Source organism: Echinops telfairi, unplaced genomic scaffold, assembly GCF_000313985.2.
Source record: "Echinops telfairi isolate 266 unplaced genomic scaffold, ASM31398v2 ScPeMD7_7467;HRSCAF=8505_0, whole genome shotgun sequence".
NCBI lineage: Eukaryota > Metazoa > Chordata > Mammalia > Afrosoricida > Tenrecidae > Echinops > Echinops telfairi.
In genome coordinates this window covers 11584920-11596319 of record NW_022111367.1, presented here as the reverse complement: position 1 = coordinate 11596319, position 11400 = coordinate 11584920, and the positions used below count along the sequence as shown (strand labels likewise).

The window sequence follows — 11400 nt, the reverse complement described above, 5'->3', positions numbered from 1 at the left end:
GGGGGGGAGGTAAAGGTGGGGTGAGGGGAAAAGAACAAGGCAATGGGAGCTTGATAAACTGTTGAGGCCAAGTGAAATGTTATTCCTTAAAATGGAAGAAATCATCACAGTTTCAATAATGGTGATCACAAACTTTCAGCTGAGGGAAAAATTAACAATTAGGAGAAAAGATACAAATACATTAAAAATATATTTGTAGATCTCTTAGTAGAAAACTAGAATGCCAATAGTTGTAAACTAACTTTTTTTTAATATACAATACTATATAAAACAGGAAGTAATGGCTATAATCATTACAATTTAATAGTGTTGTTTTATGATATCTCATAAATAGTAAAAAAAAATGAAAGAAAATCTAAAGAATGTGAAGAGAATGAAGTCCAAAACACTGGGTTTCTATTCTAATCATTTGTTAGTATAATTAGACATAATTATTTTAAAAATATATTAAATAAATCTTTATTTTGCTAAGAAAAGTATTTAACCTATTATCCAACATTGTAGGATCTTACAACTGAGGTCCACAAGAACATTCGTCTCAAAATCATCCTCATGTGGATTCATTTCCTTCTTACACTGCTCTTCTTCCAGTAACCTGGGTAAAATTTATATAATTATTATTATCCACGAGGAGCAAGGAAGTTGGAATCGACACTTTATTTATCAAAAGTCAAGATTTTAGTGTTTTAATTTATGGTTGTTTTTTGGCTAAATGTCAACAAGGAAATCATGTAGAGGCATTGAATTCTTAATCCTTAAATTACAGTTCAGCTCATTGAAAAGGTGTTTTTTTTTCATGTTTTCATTCACTTCTCCTTTCTACCAGTAATCCTGAAATATATGGTCACCACGTGTGAGGGAACAAGGAGATAGTGTTCTACAGGATAGGTTAAATTGTGAATATTGATTATGACATTGTATCATAGAAAAATGCATAGTGTACTTAATTGAAGCTTTTGTAAATAAAATACAATACGGTTTGAATCAGTTGAGATAATTTTATTAGACAGATCATGGCTAAAACTACATTTTGAATATTCCTTATTTCAACTAATTGTCTCAAATTCTTATGGCCTTAGCTATTGTCTGACAGTGCCTAGAAATGCTTTGTGTGCCTTAGAGTACTAGGTAGGCTAGAGGGAAGTGCCATGGCATAGTGGGTCATGACCTTTTTTTGGTTTTCTACAAATTTCTAAGTAATATAGTGTGTGTATGCAGATATATCAACATAGCATATATTAACATAGCATATTAATATATTAACATATGTATAAAATATAAATACCAAAAAATACCTGGAAATTACTGATTAAATATTGACAATCTCATAGGGCAATTAGTATCTGTATCAAAAATAGTTTTCAAATAGCAATTAAATTATTGCTCTGTGGAGGTACCATAAGAGCCTAGCTAGGTGTGCAGTGGTATGTTTGTAAATGTCTAATAGCTCGATTGAATGGGGGAGCCCTGATTTGCAGCACATGTCAATTTCTAGGGTGAATTATAAGAAGCTGGGGAAAGATGCATGCAGTAGCAGCCTGAAACACATCGCAGGTTGGCGAACAACTGCTCTCACATTTTATACCACAATATAGATGTTCATTTTAATGAATCTACACTCTTCAGACTTGCCATTGCACTGTGATGCTCTTGTACCTTCTGGAAAGAAATAATCATCTTCAACTTTCCAAGGTTTGTAATAGACCCTCCTAATCCACTACCATGGAACAGATTCTGGCACACAGCAACCCTATAGAGCAGGGGAGATTTGCCCACATCGTTCTCCGGGGAGCAGCTGGGGGATTTGAATCGCTGGTCTTGTGGTTAGCAGCCCACTATAGCCTCTTGTCATTTGAAATAAATGTCATTAGTTGGTGCCATTGAGCTGGTTGTTAACTCATAGTGCTCATATATATGTGCATCATATAACAGAATTGTCCTATAGTTTTCTAAATTGTGATCTTTATCGGGATAGATCACCAAGTCTTTCTCTGGCAAAACTACTGGTTGGGTTTTAAATGTCAACCTTTCAGTTAGCAGTTGATCACTTAACCACGGCATCAGCAATAAAAGTCTATCTTTATCTATATAAATATAGATAGATATAAGTATCTATAGGTTATAGCTATATCAATTTTCTATCCATCTCTACTTCTTTCTGTCTCTCTATATATATTCCTATTGATACATGGATTTATACAATCCCTTCCATTTCTACTTCAGCGGTCCTAGATAGACGTTTGTAGGCTGAGTGATACAGTTTGACTCTATGACTTGGAAGAAGTATATTTGTTAGGTATATTACTGAAGGTTCTGCCAATTAAAACTTACTGTCTCATAAGAACAAACATTTATTATCACTCATGAATTTCTAAGTCAACTTCTCAGACCTTCTGGACTGAAATGATTTCAGCTGATCATGTGCCTACAGTTAGCTGTTATCTACTAATATTCCTGCTTTAGGCCTTGGCACGTTATTACTTGGCATGAAGAGATGATGGGGCCCATGATCACCGTTCAATAGACTAATCTGACACATGCAAGCCAAACCAAACAAGTCCTGGGGTTAAGTTCAGAATGAGTATGAGAGGGAAGTGCCAAGGAAATGAATACAGAAGGTAGATACAAGATGAGACCAGGCCTTGTCACACAGTCTAAAAACTCTGTGGCTTAATATAATCACCAATGTTGCTTACCATTGTTTCTGTACTACTGGGTCTGTCCTGCTTGTGTTATAAAGTCTAGTTTGTCTTACAGAGTCCAGAGCTGGTAATTTAAAAAACAGTAATAGTAATAAATATGTGTTTGACAATGTGTGCTTTAACATCCAGCCTTATTCTTGCAGAGTGGAGTCAAAGTTACAGTCATGTTTGCCAAAAGAATAAAGGTCTTACTAAATGCCTGTCCTGTTCCTTAGAACTTGTCTTCCACGGTAGTCAGGGTTCTCCACCCGACTTCCTGTTCCAAGAAAGAGCTAATCTCTTCAGGACCTGGCACCACCGAGATCATGAACTTCGAGTGCCATTGTGAGGAGTTACTTTCATATTTATTTCTATTCTTCTTGACCTCCAAGGGCAGTCAGGGCAGGCAGATGGGAAAGACAAAGGTCTCTAAGGGTGTTTCATTGGGTCTATCTGCAGTGCTGATATGAACATATTTATTTTTAGCACAAATTATTTGTAGTGGATGGAATTATTTTTATATAGATTGGAGAGTTAATATCCAGATGTTTTTCTTCTAAATAAGAGAGACAAAAGATGCACCACTTGAAAATGAGAGATTTATTTTGGGTTTTATGCACTTGATTTTTCACATCATGTTATTATTCTTATGCTCATGGCTTACGTATAAGATGGATTCTGTGAATTCAATCTTAGAATGGTACTGTTCTCCAAATCCATTTATTTTCAAAGCCAATGATAACACTAATTTGAGTAAATGGCTAATGCAGTGTTCCCTGGATGAAATTTGTTTACCAAGGTAGGTTATTTTATCTGATCAAGCAGAAATGTAAAGAAGAGTTTGATTTTCCAGCTGTACTTTTCTTTATCTTAGTGTATCTCTATTGTGGCCTGGAAGACCACACGTTGAGTTTGTTTAATGCTTGTCTACTGAGTTTTCGGAATTTCAAAGGCATTAACTTTTCATGTTGTATAGGGAAAATCATTGGATAAATGTATTGGGAAGAGGTTCTGTACAATACTCGAAATTAAACCTTTCCCTGAAACCGAGAGGGTTCCAAGACCTGCTTCCTTAGGTAATTCTGTTCATTTTCAGAACCAATCTCCAGATGGTATCACTTCCGGTTCATTTATCATTTCATGGCATCCTACCTTCCTCATGAGCACTGCTTCTGAGTTTCTCTTCCTCTGAGAGTCCAGGGGGAAACCCTCAAAATTGAACCCACTGCCATCAAGTCAATTCTGATTCAGTGGGACCTCTATAAAGCTTCTGAGAAAATACATCTTAACAGGAGCACACATTTTCCTCTTCTGCCCATGGAGGGAGTGGTCACTTTGAACTTCCCACCTTGTGGTTACATCCCAAAGTCCTAAAGTCTAAGTAAGGTAGTACATATTAAGATCTTTATAATCATACATTTTAAGATGGTGTATATTAAAATTACTAAAAATACTACTTTCCGTTGCTGTTGTGACAAAGTGATGCAAGGAGGCTTAAAAATAATACAAGTTTATTATCTCAACCGTTGTAGGCACAGTTAGACTAAAATCAATATGTCATTAAGGTTGCATTTCTCTGGAAAACTCTAGGGGAGAAACTGTTTCCTTGTTATTTTCAGCTAGTAAAGGCTACCACGTTCCTTGGCTCATGACTATATCCTTCATCTTCAAATCTAAAGCCAGCTTCTCAGCAACTCCCAGTCTCTTCCCCCTGCCCTTCCATCATCACATCGCCTTCTCTACCTGTAATTCTTCCACATCCCTCTTAGAAGTTCCCTTCTGCATATATTGAATATATCTAAGCAATCAGTCCAAGATAGTCTCCTTATGGTAAGATTCTGAATTTGATAACATTCACAGAATCCCCTCTTCCATATAAATGTATAAATTGCGGTGTATACTGGTTTTAGAGACGGAGATGTAGACATCTTTGAAGAAGGGGAATTATTCTATTGACCACAAATGGAATGGCATTTAGGACGATGCCTATACTTGCATGTGCTTGAGCCCTGGCACCCTGCTGGATTACCGATTGGATTATGGAACCTACCAACTGGTGTGTAAGAGAAAAATGAGTTTCTCTGATCCCATGAATATCGACAGGCTCAGAAACCCACAGGACAGTTCTTGGTCCCGTGGGGCCAGGATGAGGCATACTTACTCAATGGCCGTGAGTTTCGTTTGGTTGTGGTTTGGGTTTTGTTAGGTGCCCTTGAATCAGCTCTGACTCATAGAAGTCCTGTGACAACAGCAGGAAGCTCGGTCCTGAGCAAGCCTCACCATTCTTCCTGCGCTGGAGCCCGCATTGCAGCCTCGGTGTCAATCCAGCTCCTTGAGGGCCTCAGTGTCTAGAAGACAGTATATATTATGGTTGAGGTATCCATGCTAAAGCATATTCCCTTTATTTTCTCGGACACTGGGCAAGCTACTTGACTGCGGCTCGGCATCTCCACTGACTGAACTATAGATTAGGGATGGTGATCATATGACGTGCCACGCGAGGAGCAAGTCATAAGAATTGTTGTGATAAGGGATGAGTCATGTGTAGATGTAAAAGGTTTAAAGATGTTGGTTATTAATAGTGTTGTAATAGTAGTTTCTCTATTATATCTCTCAGTTTAATATATTTTTGCTGAGTAATTACTACGTACTGTGGTTTGGGGGGCTAGAATGTATTTCTCTTATAAGCCATCTGCTTTTGGGGTAATTTTTGTTACAGCATCCATCAGAAAAAATACACCCAGAATACTCATTTGCTGTGGGGGACTTGTTAGTGGGAGCTTTTCCTTGCGCCCACATGGTTAATCAAAGTGTTTCTTTCAGCCTCACTTAGCATCCTCCCTATGATGCACTATGTCCAAGACAATCCTCTCCCACCTCCATTCCCATGGGACGACATTGTAGAGACATTTATTGTTCCAAGGCAGCTACCAACGGACCTTGCTATAATTTGGGTTAGGTGGGATATGGTAACTAAGTCTCAAAGGAGCTCTTTTCAGACTGAAAAGGAAAAAGAAATAATATGAAAAAGAAATTAATGATCAGGATATAGGAGGAAGATCACCAAGAAGGAGGCATGTCTTGGAGGATGAGGAAATCACCAATAAAATAAAAGGACACTGCTCCAGGATGAGCTGGTGGTGGTGCCACAGGCACAAAGGCAGCACAATCTTTGCTGTATTCTGGGAGCCCCACACAGCTCTCAATTATGCACAGTACGTAGCTGAGAGAGAAAGGAGAGAGCTAGAGCCCACTTGCTAGACTGAAGCCAGGCCGTGGCAGGGCAGTTAACATAATGAAACACTGAGGCTACATGTCACTGAGTAATGTGTTCATTCACTGAGTCAGATGGAATGAAACAGGGAACCAATAGAGAGTTCGGAGGGGCTGGCCCCAATCCTAACTACGTGGACAGTACCCCCTTCCCCCAGTAATCACTTCAGAGGACAGCACTGAAGCTACAGTTCAGGGAGAGAGACATGTCTGATCAGAGCATAGAGGAGCAAGCGAGGGGGGAGGGAGAGAGAGAGCAGCACATCCTGACCCACCAAACCCTGAGGACGATATTCCTGCTCAGAGCAGCCAAAGCACAGAGAGGACCATAGCACCAGTCCCACCACAAGACACAATGTCCCTCACTGACCATAGCACTACCAGGGACACCACTGGAGATACAGTGTGGGAATTGTGCCCGATCTGACCACACCACACCACACCAAGACGAAACACTAAGGGTGTGCAACAGAACAGCAAAGGGAGCAGAGAAATGAAGTCCCTGGGGATTACCAAAAATGGACTATGGGACCAGGGTATAGAACCCCATCAGACTCCACCAGAAAACACTCCTAAAGGTCACCAAACAGATCTTGAACTATTTATAGGCTTTTCCCTTTTTTGGGGTTGTTTTATTGTTTTGTTTTGTTTTTCTTTTGTAGCTTTGTTTTGCTCTGTCTTGTTTTTGTGCATATTATTATATTATTTTCTCTGTATGCCTATCTAGATATGATAGGCAGGATAAACAATCTGGAAGAGAAAACAACACACTGATGTTTCTGGGGGGACATGGGAGAAGGAGGTGGGGGGAAAAAGTAGGTGTTAACAAATCCAGGGACAAGAGAACAAACAAGTGATCTAAAATTGATGACTAGGAGGGTGTAGGAGTGATCAAGGGCGATGTAACCGAGAGGAATTACTGAATCCCAAATGAAAGCTAAGCATGATAGTGGGACAAGAGGAAAGTAAAAGGAAATAGAGGAAAGAACTAGGAGGCAAAGGCTATTTAGAGAGGTCTAAATATAGGCATGTACATATATAAATATATTTACTTATGGTGATGGGGAAATAGATCCATATACATATATTCTGCAGCCCTATAATACAGTTCCTCATGTTGTGGTGACACCCCAACAATAAAATTATTTTCACTTCTACTTCATAACTGTAATTTTGCTACTGTTATGAATTGGGCAACCCCTGTGAAAGGTTTGTTCGACCCTTAAAGGGGTTGTGACTCACAGGTTGAGAACCACTGAATTATAGGTTTAGTATTAAGGTAGCAGATGGACATTGGGCCTCGACTCAAGTACTCCCTCAATGCAAGACCACATTGTTCTATTAACCTGGCATTCTATGATGCTCACCTTCCCGACATGATCACTGAAGACAAAGCGGGTGCATAAGCAAATGTGGTGAAGAAAGCTGATGATGGCTGGCTATCAAAGGGTATAGCATCTGAGGTCTTAAAAGCTTGAAGATAAATAAGCAGCCATCTAGCTGAGAAGCAACAAAACCCACATGGAAGAAGCTCACCAGCCTGTGTGATCACAAGGTGTTGATGGCATCAGGTATCAGGCAGGACAAAAAATCATATCATTGTGAATGAGGGGGAGTGTGGAGTGGAGACCCAAACCCCTGCTGTAGCCAATTGGACATCCCTTTATAGAGGGTTGTGGGGAGGAGAAGAGCCAGTCAAGGTGCAGCATAGTACTGATGAAATATACAACTTTCCTCTAGTTCTTTAATGTTTCCTCCCCTTCACTATCATGACCCCAATTCTACCTTACAAATCTAGCTAGACCAGAGCATGTTCATGGGTACAGATAAGAGCTGGAAACACAGGGAATCTAGGACAGAGAAAGCCCTCAGGACCAATATTGAGAATAGCCATACCAGGAGGCAAAATGGAAAGTGGGGGGAGAAAGGGAGAACTGATCACAATGATCTACTTATAACCTGCTCCCAGGGGGGATGGACAACAGAAAAGTGGGTAAAGGGAGACATCTGTCAGTGTAAGACGTGAAAAAATAATAATATTTTATAAATTATCAAGGGATAATGAGGGAGGGAGGGTGGGGGAGCAAGGGGTAAAACTGAGAAGCTGATACCAAGGGCTCAAGTAGAAAGAAAATGTTTTGAAAATGATGATGGCATCGAATGTATAAATATGCTTGACACCATGGATGGATGGATGGATTGTGATAATTTTTTTAAAAAGAATAATATTTTTTTTTAAAAGAAGAATACATTTTTTTAAAAAGAAAAATATTTTCTTCTCACAGATTTCACCAAAAAAATATTTTAAAAGGGGGAAAGAATGTTATCTTCATTTAGAGGGATACCACTAGGCTTATCTGAGTATCTTCTGTGTGATGACTGGGTTTACACACTCACTATGTGATATTTGTAATATTTCAATGACTACAGAGTTCTAGAATCATGGATATATGAAACTGTAAAACAGTTACTAGGTTACTACTGACGGACTGTCCTCTGCGAGTGGCTCTCAAACACTAATGCACTCATGAATTATTTGGGGAGCTTGGTCAATGCAGACACTGATTCAATAATTTGGGGGTAGAGTCTGAGATCCTACCTTCCTCAGGCCCAGACTGTTGATCAGGACTCACACCTTGAGTCAAAAAGCTCTAGTGCATTCGTGAGAGATGTTGTTGCCATGGGAAGGGTCTTATTGTGTGTATGTGTGTGTGTTTGTGTGTGTGTGTGCGTGTTTAAATTTGGTAATTCCTAGTATCATTTATATATATAAATCAGTAGTTCTTGGTTCACAGAGAAACTGAAAACGTATTTAAGATGGTCTGATTTTAAAAAATCACAAACCAAAATAGTATCATAATTCAAAGAATCTTTATAAAATTGTAATATGTGTATATAGGAACTAAGAGGCTTATACTCAACATATAACACATATATTCTACATTCATATTTAATTATTCACTTGGGCATGCTTCGAGTTATATAATATTTTGTGGCACTGATTCAACCTTAATATTTTCCTATGCATTCATTTTTATAAGAAAATAGAACATTGAAAAGTGAAAATTCAGGCTAGTTTACAGTTATAAACTTAGTCTACATACAATTTTACCAGTTGTTCAACATGAGAGATATTGATAGCCAACTTTCAGCATTTGGTTGAGTTGAATCAAGTTGAAGTGGTCTCTGTAACTATCTTTAAAACTGGGTTACTGACTTTAATATTTAAATTTAGCACATACTTATATATCACCTTAACTCTTATTTAACATATGGAAGTTCTTACTTTGGAGAGAGCTGGCTAAGCAATGATGATTATAGTGTATCAGAACCTACTGTAAGTGCTTATTTTAATGACTCCGTGCCAACAAGGATATGGCGACATTCAGACAAAAAACAACCCAATTATAATGACAGCACCAAAGTGAAGCTGTGACAGTTACAAACCAATTTAAAAGTTCTCTGACAGGCATGGCTGCAAGCTTTGTTTGGACCTTTCAGTAATAATGGTTTACTTAAGACATAAATTCACAGTTAAGGAAAATATAAAAAGAAAGTTGTGGCTTTTCTGTCATGCAGATAAAATGGAAATCAGTGGAAATATTTTTAATAGAGCATTATGTTGAAGCGAGTAGAAAAGAGGCGTACTAGTAAAGGAATTTAATTCTCGCGAGGCAAGAACCGTGAGATCGCAGTAAAAAACCTGGCGGAGTGATTTGCTTATGCGTGTTGTGAAGGTCAGTAGTTCCTGCGAGAGGATTCATGTTGATTGGCAGCTCTGGAATTTGATTTCGTCTGAAACATAAAAACACATTCATGGAGTATAGATATAAGGATATGTGAAGAGATACGATGATGTGAAGCCACAATAAAGATCTCCTTTTCTGATCGTTCTGATCCTTCAAATTATTAGAATCTTATCGCTTTTATTTATCTCACTTGGTTCTGGACTCAAGCAGATAAGAGACATAAGAGATTCTTTGACCTTGCACAATTAGCTCCTCATTCCTGAAAAGTACCTGAATCAAAGAGTTGCATTATTTTCATTCCAAACTCACAGAAATGTCTAACGTGGCATTCGTTTTTCTTAGTGCTTTTCAATATCAGCTCATTTAAAATAGATAACAACCTTTTGAATTAGGTACTGCCTTCTTTTCTTTTATTGACGAGGGAACTGAGGCATAAAGAAGTAAAATAGCTTGCCCAGCGTAGTAGACTTTCAACTGCAGCTCTTGGGCCCAGAAAATGTCCTGTTAATCACAGCTGCATAGTCACAAAGCCTTCAAAAACAGTATATCCAAATGCAGACCCCCTGCTGTTGAGTGTACTGTGACTCATAGTGAACCAATATGGGGTTCTTGAGACTGTCAATCTTTACAGGAGCAAAGGCTTCATCTTCCTTTACCAGAAACTATATCCCACTCTACCCACTACCAATGAATCCATTCTGGCTCAGAGCAACCTCCAGGACAAAGTGGATCTGCCTCTTTGGGGTTCTGATACGCTACATCTCCTGTGGAACTCTTTCTTATTGGGTTTGAATCCCTATCAGTGAGCCCAATGTGTCACCCACTAAGCCACCGTGGGTCTTCCTGAAACAGCAACTGTCTATGCATATAGTCGGTGACGTGTCTCCTAGGAAGCCATCCTTTCCCTCTTGTTCTGTGCTCAGGCTCTACTCTAGTTTGGTTCTTTTAGCTGCAAAGACTGAAGAATTTTCAAGCCATATAAAATTGTCAGGATACTCGTGCATAAGGACTGAGGAAGGTTGAGCAATGGCGGAACGTGATTATTGTAGTTACAGCTGAGTTACCTCCCAGTCATGGTGACCCCAGGCAAAGCAGAATGGTGCACTACCCTGTCCTGCCCAAGCATCATCCTTGTTGGTATGCTCAAATTCCTTGTTTTGGCTACTGTGCATTTTGTGTTGACTTCCAACTTTAGAGGGCTGATCTCCTATCTCTAGGTTATAAAGTATTCTGCTGTAAGTCATATCACTTGGATGATTAATTTTTGAAAGTGTATTACTAGGCTTTTCATGCCAGTCTGGCTTAGTTTTCGCTGAAAATGGTACCATGAGTGACCCTGGTGGTATTGGCATAGCATCAGAGGGTTACACAACTCATCACAATGCAGTTAAGTGACAGATGGGTGGTGGCAATACACGGTAGTCATTGGAATGCTAGTCATCATTTCAGAAAGTTTCATTATCTCTACCTGACTGTGGCCAGTGGACTTGAATCAGACTTGGATCAGGCCAGACTTCAATCATGGTGTGACCATGGGAACTTACTTAACTTCTAAAAGTCTCAATTCTCTCATTTATAATTTTAGAAGATCTTCCTTGGGTTATTATGAAGGTATTGACTATCTCATTATCTGACGTTTCACATTTCTTACAATAGGCCATAGTTTACTATCCAGTTTACTATTTACTATCCATTTT

General features: G+C 38.9%; 1 protein-coding gene across 1 annotated transcript in view; it reads left to right on the top strand.

Annotated features, from left to right (window-relative positions):
* The window catches only part of NALCN (sodium leak channel, non-selective), a 440927-nt gene that overhangs the window by 164575 nt on the left and 264952 nt on the right, over window positions 1-11400 (top strand). The gene's annotated exons all lie outside the window — the stretch shown is intronic.